Source organism: Chlorocebus sabaeus, chromosome 15, assembly GCF_047675955.1.
Source record: "Chlorocebus sabaeus isolate Y175 chromosome 15, mChlSab1.0.hap1, whole genome shotgun sequence".
In the NCBI taxonomy this organism is placed as follows: Eukaryota; Metazoa; Chordata; class Mammalia; order Primates; family Cercopithecidae; genus Chlorocebus; species Chlorocebus sabaeus.
The window spans coordinates 16,211,989-16,232,014 of NC_132918.1; the positions used below are offsets into that span (position 1 = coordinate 16,211,989).

At 37.2% G+C, this 20,026-nt stretch overlaps 1 protein-coding gene across 10 annotated transcripts in view; it reads right to left on the reverse strand.

The window, feature by feature from the left end:
• Positions 1-20,026, reverse strand: part of NLGN1 (neuroligin 1) — an 896,630-nt gene that overhangs the window by 772,856 nt on the left and 103,748 nt on the right. The window contains exon 3 of one of the 10 annotated variants that reach the window (XM_073023455.1): positions 18,490-18,528. The exons of the other annotated variants lie outside the window; for them this stretch is intronic. The gene's annotated coding sequence lies outside the window, so the exon portion shown is untranslated. The remainder of the gene's footprint in view (positions 1-18,489; positions 18,529-20,026) is intronic. 10 annotated transcript variants of the gene reach the window in all.

A 20,026-nucleotide genomic window follows, 5' to 3' on the forward strand; every position in this document is an offset into this window, starting at 1 on the left:
ACCTCGTCTCTACTAAAAATACAAACATTAGCCGGGCATATTGGTGTGTAACTGTACTAGCTACTCAGGAGACTGAGGCAGGATAATTGCTTGAACCCAGGAGGCAGGCGTTGCAGTAAGCCAGATCGCGCCACTGCACTCCAGCCCGGGTGACAGAGTAAGACTCCATCTGAAAGAAAGAAAAGAAAGAAAGAAAGAAAGAAAGAAAGAAAGAAAGAAAGAAAGAAAGAAAGAAAGAAAGAAAGAAAGAAAGAAAGAAAGAAAGAAAGAAAGGAAGGAAGGAAGGAAGGAAGGAAGGAAGGAAGGAAGGAAGGAAGGAAGGAAGGAAGGAGGAAAGAAGGAAGGAAGGAAGGAAGGAAGGAAGGAAGGAAGGAAGGAAGGAAGGAAGGAAGGAAGGAAGAAAGCAAGCAAGCAAAAAAATAAAATGAAAAGCGTTCCATAAGTTAGGAACACGGGAGTTGGGGAATTACCTAGTCCAGTTCTACACCACTGACACCTGACCACTCCACCCAGGGCTAGAGGCCGTCAACCCAACCAGCCAACTCCACTACAGCTAACACCCAGCTACACGCACATCCTGAAAGGTATCCTCCCCTTCTCTACACAAAGTAGCAACATTACCGCACTGAAGAACAGGTTAGCCACAAAGCTGTCTTTATTGGGTGGAACAAAGAGGTTCCACCCCAAAACCATTCCTACTGAGAGCTGAGGGTCGGACATTTCCCACCGCATTCAGCTGCACCGTGTCCTAGAGATAGATACACAAACAGTGTGGATCTGAACTAAGAGTCACAAGCCCCAGGACAGGGGTGTGATAAACAGATCACGTTCTTGCCTATCTAGGGCATGGGGCTAGTGTAGCCTCTTCAATCCCAGCAAAGATCTCAGTGCATTTAACCAGGAGCCCCCAAGGTCACCCCCTTAAGTCTGGTGCTTGTGCTCTTCATTGAAGTATTCATGGGCAAGCCAGGTGGCCCAGATCTGCCCATCTGTGTCCCCTCTTCACTCCAAACACGGCTGCCCAGCCCATCACATGAAACAACAGAGAGCACCTCACAGTGAACAAGTATATACTCACCTGCTTTTCCGCAGCTGGCTCTTACCCGCAAGTGCCACCTACTGGCCGGTAGGTCAAACTACACAATGCAATATGAAAACTGCCAACAGAAGCGCACAGGACCATAGAAGCAAAGCGAAAGGCCCCTACCTAACGTTCTGTACTGTCACACCCTCAAGGTGGAGTGGGGGAATAAATAAAATAAAGATAGATTTTTAAAGTTCCATCCAAACAAAGGTAACTTCAAAAGCAAGAAGTGTCAGCTTCCCTAGATGAGAAGGATCCAGTGTAAAAATTCTGGTACCATGTAAAATCTGAATGCTGTGAACCCATCAAAGGATCACACTAGCTCTCTAGCAATGGACTCTAACCAAAATGAAAATTCGGAAATTACATAAAAATTCAAAGGATAGATTGTAAGAAAGTTCAATGAGATCAAAGAAAAGGTTGAAAACCAACACACAGAAACCTTAAAAGCAACCCGGGAAATGAAGGAAGAGATAGTTGTCTTAAAAACAAAAACAAACAGAACTTTTGGAAATGAAAAATCTACTTAAATGAGTTCAAAATACAGTTGAAAGCTTTAATAATAGACTATACCAAGCAGAAGAAATCATTTCAGAGCTCGAAGATTGGTCTTTCAAATTAACCCAGTTAGACAAAGTAAAGAGAAAATATTTTTTAAAAAATAAACAAAGCCTTGGAGAAATATGGAATTATGTGAAGTGACCAAACCTATGAATTATAGTTACACTCCTGAGAGAGAAGAAGAAAAAGTAAGAAATTTGGAAAACATATTTGAAGGAATAATGCAGGAAAATTTCCCTAATCTTGCTAGAGATGCAGAAATTCAGACACAATAAATTGAGAAAACAACTGGATGATACTATACAAGATGAATATCATCAAGGCATATAGTTATAAAACTATGCAAGGTCAATGTAAAATAACAAATATGAAAAGCAACTAGAGAGAAACATCAAATCACCTATAAAAGGAATCTCATCAGACTGACTGCAAACATCTCAGTCAGAAGAGACTGAGACCTATTTTTAGCCTCCTTAAAGAAAAAATTTGTCAGTAAAGAGTTTTATATCCTACCAGACTAAGTTTCATAAATGAAAGAGAAATAAAGTCATTTCCAGACAAGGAAATACTAAGAGAATTCATCACCACTACATTGAACCAATAAGATATGTTCAAAGGTGTTCTAAACATGGAAATGAAAGGACAATACTCACCATCATAAAAGGACACGTAAGTACAAAGCTCAGAGAAGACCCTATGGAGCAATTACACAATCGAAACTTCAAAGCAACTAGCTAATAACACTATTATAGGAATAAAACCTCACATATCAATATTAACCTTGAACATAAATGACCTAAATGCTCTACTTGAAAGACAGAGTGGCAAATTGGATTTTAAAAAACTAAAGCAACATCAACAACAACAAAAACAAGACCCAACCATCTGCTGCCTTCAAGAGATTCACCTAATGCCTAAAGAAACCTACAGATTCAAAATGAAGGAAACCACCCATCTAACATAGGATTGATAATGAGAATATATAAGGAGCTCAAACAACTCTATAGGAAAAGAATTCTAATAATATAGTTTAAAAATGGACAAAAATTCTGAATAGATATTTCTCAAAAGAAGACATACAAATGGCAAACAATTATATTTAAAGGTAGTCAACATCACTGATCATCAGAGAAATGCAAATCAAAACTATGATGAGATATTTTTTCACCTCAGAGCAGCTTTTATCCCAAAATCAGGCAATTAGAAATGCTGGCATGGATGTGGAGAAAAGGGAACCCTCATACACTGTTGCTGTGAAGGTTCTTCACTATGGAGAACAGTGTAGAGGTTCCTCAAGAAACTAAAAATAGAACTAGGTATTCACCCAAAGGAAAAAGAATCAGCATATCCAACAGATATCTGCATTCTGATGTTTATTGCAGCACTATTCACAATAGCCAAGATTTAGAAGCAACCTAAGTGTCCACCAGCAGATGAATGGATAAAGAAAGTGTGGTACAGTCAGGCGCGATGGCTCACGTCTGTAATCCCAGCACTTTGGGAGGCCGAAGCAGGCAGATCCCGAGGTCAGGAGATCGAGACCATCCTGGCTAACATGGTGAAACCCCTTCTCTACTAAAAAAAAAAAAAAAAAAAAAAATACAAAAAATTAGTATAAAAGGCCGGGCGCGGTAGCTCAAGCCTGTAATCCCAGCACTTTGGGAGGCCGAGACAGGCGGATCACGAGGTCAGGAGATCGAGACCATCCTGACTAACATGGTGAAACCCCGTCTCTACTAAAAAATACAAAAAAACTAGCCGGGCGAGGCGCCTGTAGTCCCAGCTACTCGGGAGGCTGAGGCAGGAGAATGGCGTGAACCTGGGAGGCGGAGCTTGCAGTGAGCTGAGATCCGGCCACTGCACTCCAGCCTGGGCGACAGAGCGAGATTCCGTCTCAAAAAAAAAAAGAAAGAAAGTGTGGTACATGTACATAATGGAATACAATTCAGCCATAAAAACGAATGAGATCCTGACATTTGCAACAACATAGATGGAAGTGGAAGTCATTATGTTAAGTGAAATAAGTCAGGTACAGAAAAACAAACTTTGCATGTTCTCACTTATTTGTGGGAGCTAAAAATTAAAATAATTGAACTCATGAAGACAGAGAGTAGAAGGATGGTTACCGGAGGCTGGAAAGGGTAGTGGGGCAAGTGGGGATATTTAACAGGTACAAAAAATTGTTAGAAAGAATGAATAAGACCTAGTATTTGCTAACAGCTAACATAGCAGGGTGACTATAGGCAAAAATACATTAATTGTACATTTAAAAATCACTAAAAGAGTATAATTGGATTGTTTGTAACATAAAGGATAAATGCTTGAGGCAACAGACACCCCATTTACTCTGATGTGATTATTCATTGGATGCCTATGTCAAAATATCTCATGAACCCATAAATATATACACCTAATATGTACCCACAAAAAATTAAACACTTTAAAAAATTTAAAGGGACAGAAAAAGATATATCACAGAAATGGAAATTTAAAAATTAAAAAATGAAGAGCAGTAGCCATTCTTTTATATATATACACAGATGTTAATCCAACAACAGTTTAAAAAATAAGACAAAGAAGGGCATTATATAATGATAGAGCATTCAATGCAACAAGATTTAACTATCCTATATATATGCTCCCAACATAGGAGTACTGAGATTTACAAACCAAATACTACTAGACATAAGAAAACAGATTGATAAGAATTCAATAATAGAGAAGTAGGGACTTCAACACCCCACTGACAACAGTACACAGACCCACAGATACTAAATATCTATGAATTTAATAGATATTTACAGAACATTCTCCCCAACAACAGAATATACATTTTGCTCATTTGTGCATGGCACATTTTGCAAAATTGAGCATAGTTTTGGCCATAAAGAAAAGCTCAATAAATTCAAAAAAGTAAAAATAATATCAAGTATCTTCTTGGACCACAGTGGAATAAAATTAGAAATGAATACCAGAAAGGAACTCTGAAAACTACACGAGTATGAGAAAACTAAGCAACCTGCTCCTGAATGACTTTTAGGTAAACAACAAAAGTAAGAAATCAAAAAACATTTTTGGAATGAATGAAAATAGAGACACAACATACCAAAACCTCTGGGATACAGCAAAAGCAGTGATAAGAGAAAAACCTATAGCATTAAATGCCTAAATCAAAAAGATAGATCTCAAATTAAAAACCTAATGTTTCACCTCAAGGAACTAGAAAAACAAGAATAATTCAAACCCAAAGCTAGCAGAAGAAAAAAATAACAAGGATCAGAGCACAATTAAATGAGACTAAAACCTAAAAAAGATATAACAGATCAATGAAACAAAAAGTTTGTTCTTAGAAAGGATAAATTTCTAGGTTAACCAAGAAAAAAACAAGATTCAAATGAATACGTATCAGAAATTATAAAAGTGACATTACAACTCATACCACAGATATACAAAGATCATCAAGGAATACTATGAATACCTCCATGTGCACAAACTAGAAAACCTAGAGGAAGTGGATAAATTCCTGGAAACATAAAACCTCCCAAGATTGAAGAAGAGAAAAAGAGAAATCCTGAATAGATCAATAATGTGTCACAAAATCAAATCAGTAATAAAACATCTTCCAAAAACAACAACAAAAAACCCACCCAGGACCAGACAGATTCACAGACAAATTTAACCAAACATAAAAGGAGCTGGCACCGACTTTACTGAAACTATTTCAAAACCTCAAGAAAGAATAATTCCTCTCTAACTAAAAACTTGAGGAAGAAGTATTCCTCTTATAACTATTCTATAAAACCAGTAACCCTCTGATCAGGTAAGAATACAACAGCAATAAAAAAAAAAAAAAACTGTAGGACAATACCCCTGATGAAAAGAGAAGCAAAATCCTCAACAAAATACTAGCAAACTGAATCCAATAGTACACCAAAAAGATAATTGATCATTATCGGGGGCAGAGGTTTTTATTACAGAAATGCAAGGATGGTTCACATATGCAAATCAACAAATGTGATCCATCACATAAACACAATTAAAAACCAAAACTATATAATCATCTCAATAGATGCAGAAAAAGCATTTAACAAAATCCAGCATCTCTTCATGATAAAAACCCACAACAAACTAGGCACTGAAGAAACATACTTCAAAACAATAAGAACCATATATGAAAAACCCACAGTCAACATTATAATGAATGGGCAAAAACTGAAAGCATTCTTCCTAAGAACTGAAATAAGACAAGAATGTTCACTCTTACCACTATTATTCAACACAGTACTAGGAGTGCTAGTCAGAGCAAACAGGCAAGAGAAAGAAATAAAAGGCATTCTAATTAGAAAAGAGAAGCCAAATAATCTCTATTTGCTGATAACATGATTGTATACTCAGATAACCCAAAAGATTCCTCCATAAAACTCCTCAACTAGATAAATAACTTCATTAAAGATTCAGGGTACAAAATCTGTGTACAAAAATCAGTAGCATTTCTATGCAACAATAATGTCCAGGCTGAGAGTCAAATCAAAAACACAATCCCATTTACAATAGACACAAAGAAAATAAAATATCTAGGAATATAGCTAACCAGAGAGGTGAATCATCTCTTTAAGGAAAACTACAAAACTCTGATGAAAGAAATTATATGAGAAAACATCGCATGCTCATGGGTAGGAAGAATCAATAGTGTTAAAATGACCATACTCTCCAAAGAAATCTACAGATTAAATGCAATTCCTGTCAAATGGCCAATGCCATTTTTCATTTATAAAAAACAATCACAAATTTCATATGGAATCAAAAAAGAGCCTAAAGAGTTAAAGGAATACTAAACAAAAAGAAAAAATCGGGATGCACCACATTACCTGACTTCAAATTACAATATAAGGCTATAGTAACTAAAATAGCATGGTATTGGTACAAAAATTGACACATAGACCAACGGAACAGACTAGAGAATTCAGAAATAAAGCCACATATCTATAACCCAGTAATCTTTGACAACGTTGACAAAAATAAACAATGGGAAAAGGATACCTTACTCAACAAATGGTGATTGGAAAACTGGCTAGCCATATGCAAAAGAATAAGACTGGATCCTCATCTCTCACCATATACAAAAATTAACTCAAGATAGATAAAATATTTAAACATAAGACCTGAAACTATAAAATTTCTAGAAGAAAAACTAGGAAAACTCTTCTGGATGTTGGCCTATGCAAAAAGAGTATGATGAAAATGCCACAAAGGCAAATGCAACAAATACAAAAATAGACAAATGATATTTAATTATACTAAAAAGCTTCTGCACAGAAAAAGAAATAATTGACACAGTGAATAGAAAATGTGCAGAGTGAGAGAAAATATTTGTATATTATGCATTTACAAGGAATTCAAATATCTCAATGATAACAACAACAAAAACAACCTCATTTTTTAGAATGTGGGCAAAGGACATGAAGAGACATTTTTCAGAAGAAGACATACGACTGTCCAACATGCATATAAAAAATGCTTAATATAACTAATCATTAGAGAAATGCAAATTAAAACCACAAGGTGATATCACCCTACACCAGTAAGAATGGCTATTATTACAAAGTCAAAAAACAACAAAGATGTTGGCATGGATGAGGAGAAAACAGAACACTTATATTCTGTTGGTGAGATTGTAAATTAGTACCCTTATGAAAAACCGTAGGGAGATCTCTCAAAGGACTAAAATCAGAACTGCCATTCAACCCAGAAATCCCACTACTGGGTATCTACCCAAAGGAAAAGAAACCATTCTATTTAAAAAACAACAATGGCCGGGCGTGGTGGCTCAAGCCTGTAATCCCAGCACTTTGGGAGGCCAAGGCGGGTGGATCACGAGGTCAGGAGATCAAGACCATCCTGGCTAACCGGGTGAAACCCCGTCTCTACTAAAAAACACAAAAAACTAGCTGGGCGAGGTGGCGGGCGCCTGTAGTCCCAGCTACTCGGGAGGCTGAGGCAGGAGAACGGCGAGAACCCGGGAGGCGGAGCTTGCAGTGAGCTGAGATCCGGCCACTGCACTCCAGCCTGGGCGACAGAGCAAGACTCCGTCTCAAAAAACAAACAAACAAACAAAACAAACAAACAAACAAACAAAAAACATTAAAAGATTTGCCAGGTGTGGTGGCGGGCGCCCGTAGTCCCAGCTACTCAGGAGCTGAGGCAGCAGAATGACGTGAACCCGGGAGGTGGAGCTTGCAGTGAGCAAGATTACGCCACTGCACTCCAGCCTGGGTGACTGAGCAAGACTCCGTCTCAGAACAACAACAACAACACCTGTATGCATATGTTCATTGCAGCACTATTTGCAAGAGTAAAGTGAACCAATCTAAGTGTCCATCAGTGGTGGACTGGATAAAGAAAAATGTGGTATGGATACGCCATGAAATACTGTGTAGCCATGAAAAAGAATGAAACAATGTCATTTGCAGTAACATAAATGGGACCAGAAGCCATTAAGCTCCATGAAATAACTCATAAACAAAAAAATCAATGTTTAACAAATGTTCTCACTTACAAGTAGGAGGTAAACAATGGGTACATATGGACATAAAGATGAAAATAGTAGACACTGGGGACTTCAAAAGATCAGGAGCTTGGAAGGTGTGCCGAGAGTTGAAAATTACCTATCGGACACAATGTTCACCCGTTCTGTGATAGTTACACTATAGTGGTGGGAGTTGGGTTTCTAGCGTAACTAGTAATTACCCGCTACTATGGTTACAACCTGAACATGTAACCCCTGAATATAAAATGTAATTTAATTTAAGAAAATGAGTAGACTGTATTGAAAACCAAGTAGAATTTATTGTGTTCTCCCAAATAATACATGTTTAAAATTTAAAAAATCTGAATCCAAATCCTGCCCTGTCATCAGAAGCTCTGTGACTGTTCTTAATGCTGTAGAATATACCTCATAGTATTAACTGTGAAGATTGAACGAGTATGTAAAGTGTTTAGAACAGTGTCAAGAAAATAATAAATGCTACAGAAGTATTTTCATTATTATTACCACTAGGCTCAGAGCTCCTCATTATCCTGGGAGGTTCTGGAAGTAACAGTGTCAATAAATGAAAGGTCACACTTTCTATGGGAGCAGACATAACCACGAGGATCAGAAAAAGGCTCAGAATTCGTGATCTGAAAAATTAGTGAAAAACAAGGGACCAGGCCATAAGTACAGTGCTGATTCTAGGCTTTACTACTCTTTTTTTGAATCACTGCCTCATTTGGGTGTTCAATACTTTTAGGCATATATTGTCTACAAGGAGAACCCATGGTCTTAATAGGTAAAATTTGTAGGGATAGAAGGTTAGCACCTCTATGGAGATCTTACACACTTTTCTATGTGATCTGTGGCTTCACCAAAGTCTCAAATACCTTCATTCTAATCCTGGCTCTGTCATTCACCAGCTTTTGGCTTCAACAAATTATACAGTGTATCTAACCCTTCACTTATGAAATACCAATGTCTCAGGATTTCTGTGAATCAGAGGATATTATATGTATGGTATCTGCCATGCATTCAGCAGCAGGCTATGAAATACTAGATATACAGTCTCCCTATCTGAATTATTTCTTACATCTTATACCAGCAGAATGTGTTTATTCTTAATGCCTCTCTCTTCACATAGTATAGCCATTTTACTACTGTCTGTGATAAATGCCCATAATGCCCTATAAACTGCTTAGACTCTTGCACACACTGACCACAATCAGGCCTTATTATACCTGCTAACTTCAATTGCCATCTCAGTTTTCACCTCTCATGCCAAAGAAGGATGCTACCAACCAAGGTGGCAACATAAATGAGAGGAGTCCTAAGTTTCTTTTCACCTGTTATATTCAATAATTGTAGTTATAAAAGTAGCTCTCTAAAAATATGTTTTAAATTCAAGTTGGCTCTTCTTTTAATGTCTGGGTTACCTAAAACCATCTCTTCTGTTTGTTTGTTCCTTAACAAACTCCACCCAGTTATTTCTCAAAAACTTATATTAAGTTTTTGGTCTCCAAGCCAGATTATATGTCACTACCTGTTATGCATCCTGCAACTCCTCCCCACATCCTAAGTTATGCTGGTCCCTGAGTTTTAATGGCCCTATTACTATAAAAGCTTTGACCACACTACATTATGACTTGCTGGCCATATTTCTGACCCACTCAGTTGTGTGCTTTTGAAGAAAGAAATAATGCCCTTTCCATATTCTCAGCCCCAGCATTAATTCAGTACTTAGTTTCTAGTGTGGGCTTTACAAATGCTAAGTGACTACATAGATTATTACTGCTTTTATTTCAGTGAAGTGGAAAAGATTATCAATAACAAGTCCCTACACTTGTTCATTCTCATCTCAACAAAATTTTGCATCTACTCCTGTGATATTGGACTAGATAGTACAAATAGAATCCAGCAGCATGTTACAAGACTGTATTAATCCATTCTTGCATTGCTATAAAGAAATACCTGAGAATGGGTAATTTGTAAAGAGGTTTAATTGGCTCACGGATCTGCACGCTGTATAGGAAGCATAGCGGCTTCTGCTTCTGGGGAGGCTTCAGAAACCTTACAATCATGGCAGAAGGCAAAGGGGAAGCAGGCACATTTTACATGGTCAAAGCATGAGAAGAGAGAGATGAGGAAGATGCTACACACTTTTAAACAACCAGTCCTCACAAGAACTCAGTATCACGAGAACAGCACCAAGAGGATGATGCTAAACCATTCATGAGAACTCCGCCCCATGATTCCATCAGGTCCCACCTCCAACACTGCAGACTACAATTTGGCATGAGATTTGGTGGGGATACAGATACAAATCATATCATCCCACCCATGGCCCCTCCAAATATCATGTCCTCACACTGCAAAATACAATCATCCCTTCTCAACAGTTCCCCAAAGTCTTAACTCATTCCAACATTTACTCAAAAGTCTGAAGTCCAAACTCTCATCTGAGATAAAGAAAGTCACTTATAAGGCTGTAAGATAAAAAAAAAAAAAAAAAGAAAAAGAAAAAAGTTGGTTACCTCCAATATACAATGGGGATATAGGCATTCAGTAAATAATCCATCCCAAAAGAGAGAAATTGGCCAAAAGAAAAGGCCTACAGGCCCCACACAAGTTCAAAACCCAGCAGGACAGTCATTAAATATTAAATAGGAAACTCTAAAATAATATTTGTCTGCATGTGCCACATCCAAGGCACATTTGTGCAAGGAGTGTGTTTCCAAAGCCTTGGGCAGCTCTGCCTCTGTGGCTTTCCAGGGTTCAGTCCCCGCAACTGCTCTCAAGGGCTGGTGTTGAGTGCCTGCAGCTTTTCCAGGTTCACGGGGCAAGTTGCTGGTAGATCTACCATTCTAGAGTATGGAGGATAGTAGCCCTCTAATTACAGCTCCACTAGGCAGTGTCCCAGTGGGGACTCTGTGTGGAGTCTCCCACCCCACATTTCCCTACCATGCTGCCCTAGTAGAGGTCCTCCATGAGGGCCCCACCCCTGCAGCAACTTTCTGACTGGACATGCCAGCTCTTCCATACATAGTATAGTAATCTAGGCCGAGGCTTCCAAGACTCAACTCTTGGACTCTGCATACCTGCAGGTTTATCACCACATGAAAGCTGCAAAGACTTACAGTTTTGTACCCTCTGAAGCAGTGACCTGAGCTGTAGCTGGGCCCCTTTCAGTCATGGCTGGAGCTCGAGCTTCTGGGATAAAAGGAGCAACGTTCTGAGGCTGTGCAGGACAATAGGACCCTGGACACAGCCAACAGATCATTATATTCTTCTAGACCTCTGTGGGCCCATAAAGAGGGGCTGCTGTGAAGGTCACTGAAATGCCATCAAGGACTTTCCCCCATTGTGTAAGTATTTGCCTTCCTTTTAGTTATGTGAATTTCTGTAGCCAGCTTGAATTTCTCCCCTGAAAATTGATTTTTCTTTTCTACCATGTGGCTGGGCTGCAAATTTTTCAAAGTTTTATACTCTGCTTGCTCTTTAAATATAAGTTCCAGTTTTATGTTATTTCTTTGCTCACACATATGAGCATAGGTTGTTAGAAGCAGGAGACACAAGATTCTCAAAAGTAGGAGGAAAAACTCCATGAACAAAGTCAGAAAACAAGAGATGAATGAGGGAAATATTTGCAACTCATATCTCACACACACTACACACACACACACACAAGCATGCATGTGCACACACACACATATACATACTCATATATATAATACATGCATACATATATATCTTTATAATATATAAGTATATATAACTATGCACATACTTACATATAATTGTAGTTACAGTAAATGTAATTATATATGTACATATATATAAATATTTATAACTCTGTATAATTTGGAAATAGCTCATCACAAGACCCCTAGCTCACCAGAAAAATAATGAGCAAAGCATGTGAACTGTTTACCAAAAAGAAAAAAAAAATGTCAACATATGGCTCTTAATCTTAGGAAAAAAAGTATCTTTCTTATATTAGCACAAATGCAAATGAAAATGAGATACTTTTTAATCAATTGGTTTGACAAAAATAAATTTGTCTGGTAACACACTGCATTGATGTCATTGCCTAAAGGCAGTTGAAGATCTAGCTGGTAGAAATGTGAGCAGTAGTGTAGTACAGTTTCTGATAAGGGCAACTTAGCAAAACCTTTCAAAATTAAAAATAGATACACCCTTTGATCTAATTTCTCATTTAAAGCCTTTTCTCATGTGTACCAGAAGATGATTGTGTAAGAATATACATTGTAGTGATATCTTTTATTTCACAGGTTTGAACAGTCTAATTGTCCATTAGTGTAGAGCAGATTAAACAAAATATAGCACATCTATATATTGGAACTCCATGAAGGTTTAAAAAATAGGGCATGCTATATTACCACCATGGAGATAGATGTGATAGATAGATAGATAGATAGATAGATAGATAGATAGATAGATAGATAGATAAATTTGCCAAAGCAAAGTGCAGAAAAGTGCATTCTGCTGCTGATTGTATAAAATGTTTTAAAGAATCACATACATATAAACACAGATGTTGAGAATACATGGACTGTATATGGAAGGATGAAAGAAAACTAATCACAGGAATTGTCCCCAGGATGGGGAAAAGGATGACTGGGTGACAGATGACACAAGCAGATTAACTTTTCACTGTATACTCTGTTGTGCTTTTCAATTTTGTAGCATGTGTATATATTAGCTAATGAAAATGAACAAAAACTATTTTAGATATGTGAAGTAAAAACAAGAGACACTCCTTTTCTCCAACTCTTTTCAAACAAGTCAACAAACCAACAAACAAAATCCCTCCAATTATTCATATTGTCTTCTATCTGCTTAGTTTTTATTCCCAAATTAAGAAACTATTTTTAAGTAGCTACTTCATGCCATACATTTTGTTAGACTTCAAGGACACAATAGTGAAAAGGGCCAAGGTCTGTGCTTTCATGGAGCTTGCCGTCTAATGGAGTAGAAAACTAACCTGGCACTAGTGGAACAGTCTGATAAGTTTATTAATACAGAACGCAAAGGACAATAGGGGAACCTTATAAAAAGGGCATCTTACATACATTTTGAATGCTATAAAGTTATCTCCAGAGAAAGTAACTTTTAAGCTAGAAAAGAAGGAATGGATCATGAAAATGAGTTCCATTCAAGGAAAAAATTACTGAAGTGTCAATAAGGGGTTTTAAAGAATTTGATAAGAGACATATATTTGAAAACATACTGGAGAGAGGAAGACCAATTAGGAAATGATGGCAGCAACCCCATAAAAAGAAGATAATGACAGGATTTTTTTTTTTTTTTTTTTTTTTTTTTTTTTTTTTTTTTTTTAGACAGGGCCTGGTGTTCTATTGCCCAGGCTGAATTGCAGTAGCACAATTGTGGCTCACTGGATCCTTGACCTCCCTGGGCTCAGGTAATCCTCCCACCTCAGCCTCCTGAGTTTCTGGGAGTACATGTGCATGCCATCAGGCTGGCTAAATTGCTTGTATTTTTTTATTTTTGAAGAGATGGGTTTTTGCCTTGTTGCTCAGGCTCATCTCAAACTCCTGGGTTCAAGCCATCTGCCCACCTTAGCCTCCCACAGTGCTAGAATTACAGGCATGAGCCACCATTCTTGGCCAATAATAGGAATTTTAAAAGATGGGATAAATTGAATAGACTCAAAACATGTTGAGGAGTTTAGACACACAAGATTTGATAACTGGATTTTGGAGATGAGAAAAACAAAGGAGTTAAGAACTATTCCGAATTTATCTGCTAAAGTAACAATATGATTATATATTCACTGAGATAAGGAACAAAGAAGAAAGACTAGACTTACAGAGAAAATCTTCGAATTCAACATTCTATACATTGAGTTTAGGGTGTCTGAAGGATATCCCAGTGAAAATGTTCCATAAGCACTTGAATATACTAGTCTTCAGTTGCTAGACGTATACATGTGGAAATCATAACTATAAAAGCCAAAATTTAAGTCATGAAAGTAGATGCGATTGCTTCAGCAAAAGTTTACATAGAAAAAGAAGAGAACAAACTTTAAAGAAATGTCATAAAGGGTGGTACAATTGTGGAGTAAGAGTGAAATATACAAAACAAAGAATAGTGGAAATAAAAATTAGAGAATAAGGAAAGCATTAATATCACAGAAGGCAATACACAATACTTATATAAGAAGTATTGTATACATGTTAATTATAGCTAAAAGAAAATATAATAAGCACTAAAAATTAGTCCACTGTATATTTTGAATAAATGATTTTATCAATGAGTAATGGGTGCAGAATTCGCACTGTGTCTGTTTGAGGAGTAAGAGAGAGTATTGAGATTCAGAAGACAGAGTGAGAGATATTTTGCAAGTTTTCTGGGAGTGAAGGAAATGACAAACAACAGTAGCTATGAATAAACTTCCACCGTGAGTGGTCTGTGTTTGCCCTTCTTTTTTCCGCAACTAATTCCTCCATGCGTCTTCTATTCTAACTCTGAATTCCCTTCTCATTACTTCATTTAAGGGCCATGAGAAACTCATACTGGAATAGATAGATAGTGAACACAAGGAATTATAAAACAATGTGCATATATCCCTCTTTGAACAACTTGATGCATGTAAAAAATTAATTAACAGAAACTAGAAGAAGCTTTTATGAGAACATAACAAATGACTGATGAGGATAATTACATTAATAAATTATTAATTGCCTACTAAGTGGCAGATCTAATACTTAAAGATATACGAATAGAATGGTAATAAATTAAGTACATAGTGATGACAGATAGTAAGATAATATGTATATAAATAGAGTCAGTCTTTTGAATCCTTAATATAATTATATGAAGTAGATAAAGCTAATCAATTTGTATTATTCATATTACTACCAAACTATTGAAGTCAGGTTTTATACTCAGTAATTTGTTAGCTCGAAAATCATGGTCTTCTGCTAATACTCTTTTGCTTCCTATGCCCTATTGGTGTCAGAATGATGGGAAGCAACATGTTTTATAGAGAGTACAACGAAAATACTGTATGAAGAACACACATAAAGTTGAACAGCTAGGCAGATTTCTTGAATGTGATGTTGAGAAATCTGGACTTTGTTTTCTAGGCAATGATGAGCCACTGAAGGGTTTTAGAGGGAGAAACAGATATAACAATGTTTACAATATAGAAAGATAATTCTTGGCATCTATGTCAAAGATAGAAGAGACTGGAGGTGGAAGGAAGAGTTGGAAGATGATTTTAACAGTTTGGGTGAGAGTTCAAGAGAAGGGGTGAAATTACCATTAGCTGATACAAAAAGTTCAGGAAGAGGAGTATATTGTAGGAGGAGCATGAATTCTGCTTTTGTCACCTGGAATTTGATAAACCTCTGGCTATCTAGATGGAGATATGAAGACAGTGTATGAAAAGGTGGAGCTAGAACTCAAGAGAGCTGTATGGATTAGACATATTGATTTCAGTGTATTCAATAAAAAGGAATTAGAGAATGCAATACATAATAGTAAGTTAGAATATCCAGGCTCTTACCCTTGTATTATTCCTTCTACTTTAATAATATGTGCTCCATTGAAAAATTTGTCACTATCATCAGGGATGATTTCCTCATCAGCACATTTTTAGAAGTACCCAAGACATTACTTTCCATATATACAAGGTCAGTGACAATCTAAGAAAACTAAATTGAAAGTAGCAGTCAAAAAAATAAATTTGTAAAATTGAGTTCAGAAAGGATAAAAATCACATGGTTTCTCAACAAATGTAGAAAAAAATTGATAAAATTCAAGACCCTTTTATGATAAAAATGAATCTCAAAATAGTGTGTTACTGCATACAGACAGATAATATATAAGAATGGAACAGAATAGTGAGTCCAGAAATAAACCCATGCATATATGGTCAACTGATCTTCAGCAGGAATGCCAATCTAATCTCCAGGAAATGAGGGCTACAAGTATAAAAATAAAATATTAAAATCTAAAAAAAAAAAAGAATACCAAGTTTCACAATGGATAAAGGATAATTTCTTCAACAAATGGTATTGTAAAAATTGAATATTCACATGAAAAAGATGAAATTGGGCCCTTCTATCACACAAAAATCAACTCGAAATATGTTAAACACTTAGATGTAAGATTCGAAACTATAAAACTATTAGAAGAAACACAGGGTAAAATTTCATGACATTGGTCTCAGCAATGATTTTATGAATGTGACACCAAAAGCATGGGCAACCAAAGCAAAAATAGACAAGTGGGACTACAGCAAACTAAAATGTTTCTACAAATCAAAGGAAATTATCAATAGAGTGAAAAAGCAACCTACATGATGAGAGGAAACTTTTGCAAATCATGTATCTGATAAAGGCTTAAACTCCAAAATATATAAGGGACTCAATAATAAAATAAGTAATAACCTGATTTAAAAATGGGCTAAAACCTTGAATACACATTTTTCCAAAAAGACAAATGACTAACAGGTGTGAAAAGATGCTCAATATCACTAATAATTGAGGAAATACAAGTCAAAACCACAGTGAGATATCATGTCGCACCTGTTAGGATGGCTATTATCAAAAAGAGAAAAGGTAAGTGTTGGTGAGGTTGTGGATAAACTGTTGCCCCTGTGCACTGTTGGGAGAGATGTAAACTGGTACAGTCACCGTGGAAAACTGTTTGATGATTCCTCAAAAAATAAAAACAGAACTACCATATAATTCAGCAATCCCATTCTGGGTATTTATCCAAAAAATTAAAATTAGGATTTCTAAGAGACATTTTTTTCCATATTTATTTCAGTACTATTCACAATAGTCAAAATGTAAGACAACCTAGATGTCTATCAACACACAAATGTATAAAAAATTTACTTTGGTATATGCATACAATAAAATCCTATTCAGCCCTAGAAAAGAAGGAAATCCTGCTATATGTGACAACATGGATTAAAGTAAGGACCCTGTACTAAATGAAATAAGCCAATCGCAGAAGGACAAATACCACAACATTCCCCTTACATCAGATACCTAAAATTATCAGATTCAAGGTGGCAAACAATATAATTGTGGTTGCCAGGGCTGAGTGGTATGGGGAAACAAGAAGTTGCCAACCAATGGGCACAAAATTTCAGCTTTCCAAGATGAATAAATTCTTGATTTGTGCTGTAAGACATTGTGCCCATAGATAACAATGTTATATTGTATACTTAAAAATCTGTGAAGAGGGTAAATCTGATGCTAAGTGGTTGTGCCATAATTAAAATTTAAAATAAATAAATAAATTCTCACAAGTGATAGCTAAGCCACCAGAACACAAAGGCCTAAGAATGATATAATGGACTTTGGGAACTTGGGCTGGGGAAAAAGGGGAGATAGTTGTGGGATAAAAGACTACATATCTGGTACAATGTAAACTGCTTGGGTGACAGGTGCACTAAAATTTCAAAAATCACCACAAAAGAATTTATCCACATAACCAAAAACCACCTCTACCCCAAAAAACTATTGAAATAAAATTTTTTTAAAATCTCAAAAAATAGATAAATTTCAGGTAATTATTCTTCAGTATAACCCAGTATGACTTTTAAAAACATACTAATTAAATCTCATATGATTCATTCGGAATACATTAGACTTATATATTGAGCATTGTTTATTTTATGTGTGCAGTCAGTATGTTTTAGAAGGGCAGTACATGATATCATGGTATCATTATACATAGCAATGTTAATGTAACACATTACATTGTTACACAATGTATAACACAACACATTGTTCAGTGTAACCGCTGCCAACTGGGTTCAAATGATTCTCCTGCCTCAACCTCCTGAGTAGCTGGGATTACAGGCGCCCACCACCATTCCCGGCTAATTTTTTTGTATTTTTAGTAGAGAAGGGGTTTCATCATGTTGGCCAGGCTGGTTTTGAACTCCTGACCTCAAGTGATCCTCCTTCCTCGACCTCCCAAAGTGCTGGAATTACAGGTGTGAGCCACCATGCCCAGCCAATACATACATTAATGAAAGTGATGGAAGATTTCACCAAACAGTGAGAACATTTCTATTTTATTTATCAAACAATGAGAACATATTTCATTAAGAAAATTGGAACTTTTGGTTTCTACTTTGGTATGTATGGAGCTGAGAAGTTGCCATTCTGTGCTAATAACAAATGAGAAGCTGAACAAACAGAAAAATCAACAACTTTTCTTAGATTCGTCAGAGAAGTGAGGTTACAGGGCAAAACACTGCTTCAAAAATTAGCGAGAAAGGCAAATATAGAAAATCACAACTTACATGAGCAGAAATCCATGAAAACCTCCACTGGAAGCAGTGCTGGGGAAGGAAAACCTAAGCTGTAATTGACAAATTGCTGAAGGCTCAATCTGAACAAGTCTGAAAGTGAGACTTGTTCCAAAAAAGTCTAGAAAGGATTAGTCATAGAGGTATACGCTTTCTTTTGTGAGTTTTACCTACATGAGCTCTACTACCTCCTCAGAGCAATTATCAAAGGAAAAAAAAATCTCATTTTCATCAAAGGGAGGGGAACTGTAGCCATTTCAAATACATCAGAACATTCTGTAACAAAGTCTGCCCTCAGGAGAAACCATTCTACCAGAACCTAATGTGCCAATGTTTTTATCAGAGCCTAACCCAGTTAGGGAAAGGGAAATATTTAACTCCAGCTTCCTCTAGTTCTCGTAGCCCACTTTGGGAAGTGGGGGACTCGAGAAGTGTTTGAAAGTTCACAGTCCAGGGATAGGGGGTCACCAAAAGACTGAGATCTAATTATAAGACTAAAACATTTCCCTCCTTTCACGTCTTACTTTGCATTACTAAAGATATATTTACTAAAATTTCTTTTACCCATACATCAAGCTCATCTTTCAACATAAAAATTACAAGACATACTAAAGGCAAAAATGAAACAGAACAAACATCATAACAGAGTCAGATGTGATAGAAATGTTGTAACTGACAGTGACAGGTGCAAAGAAACTCTAGGCAGACAGGGATGGGTCCCTGGCAAATCCCCACCTTTGAACCAAAAAGCCTGAAACTCGCAGTCCAAAGTGAGAACTTCCGTCCCTGTGTGTCCACTCTCTCCCAACTGGTTCTTTCTGAATAATGTCTTTTTATCAATCGAATGTTTCCTTTTCCAAAACTACCTATGGCCCACCTTGTCCCCATCCTGCGCCTATAAGACCCCAGACTGAGCCGGTAGAGGTTAGAAACAGCTGGACATCGGGAAGAAGCCCCTGGATGGTGGAGAGACGTAGCTTGTCTTCAGAGACAATGGCTGGACATCAGAGCGAGGCAGCTTGACTTCAGGGGAGAGTGACTTCCATTCCTGTCCCCTTTCCAGCTCCCTTCTCTGCTGAGAGCCACTTTCATCACTCAATAAAATTATCCACATTCACCACCTTCAACTCATCCATGTGATCTCATTCCTCTTGGGCACCAGACAAGAACTCAAGATGCACTGGGTGTGGATACCAAAAGAGACTGTCACACTGACCCTTTGCCCTTGCTGGCAGAAGGCAGCTGCCCCATGCGAGAAGGCAAAGGGCCCACTGAGCTGATAACACACTGCTGTCTGCGGATGGCAGAGCTAAGAGAGCATTGTAACTCAGTCTCTGGGGTCTTGGGGTCGCAGGCACCCTGACCTGGATGCTGCCATTAGCGTGCCTGGAGTTCACTTCTGCCAGCACCAAAGCAGCTGGTTCCTGCCCTTGTTTGTTTGCATGTTCTCACCCATGAGGGGTTGAGTGGGTGGGCTTAGTAAGTGATGCACCCCTGTCATGAGTCTTAGGAAGGGGTCAAGAAAATATCC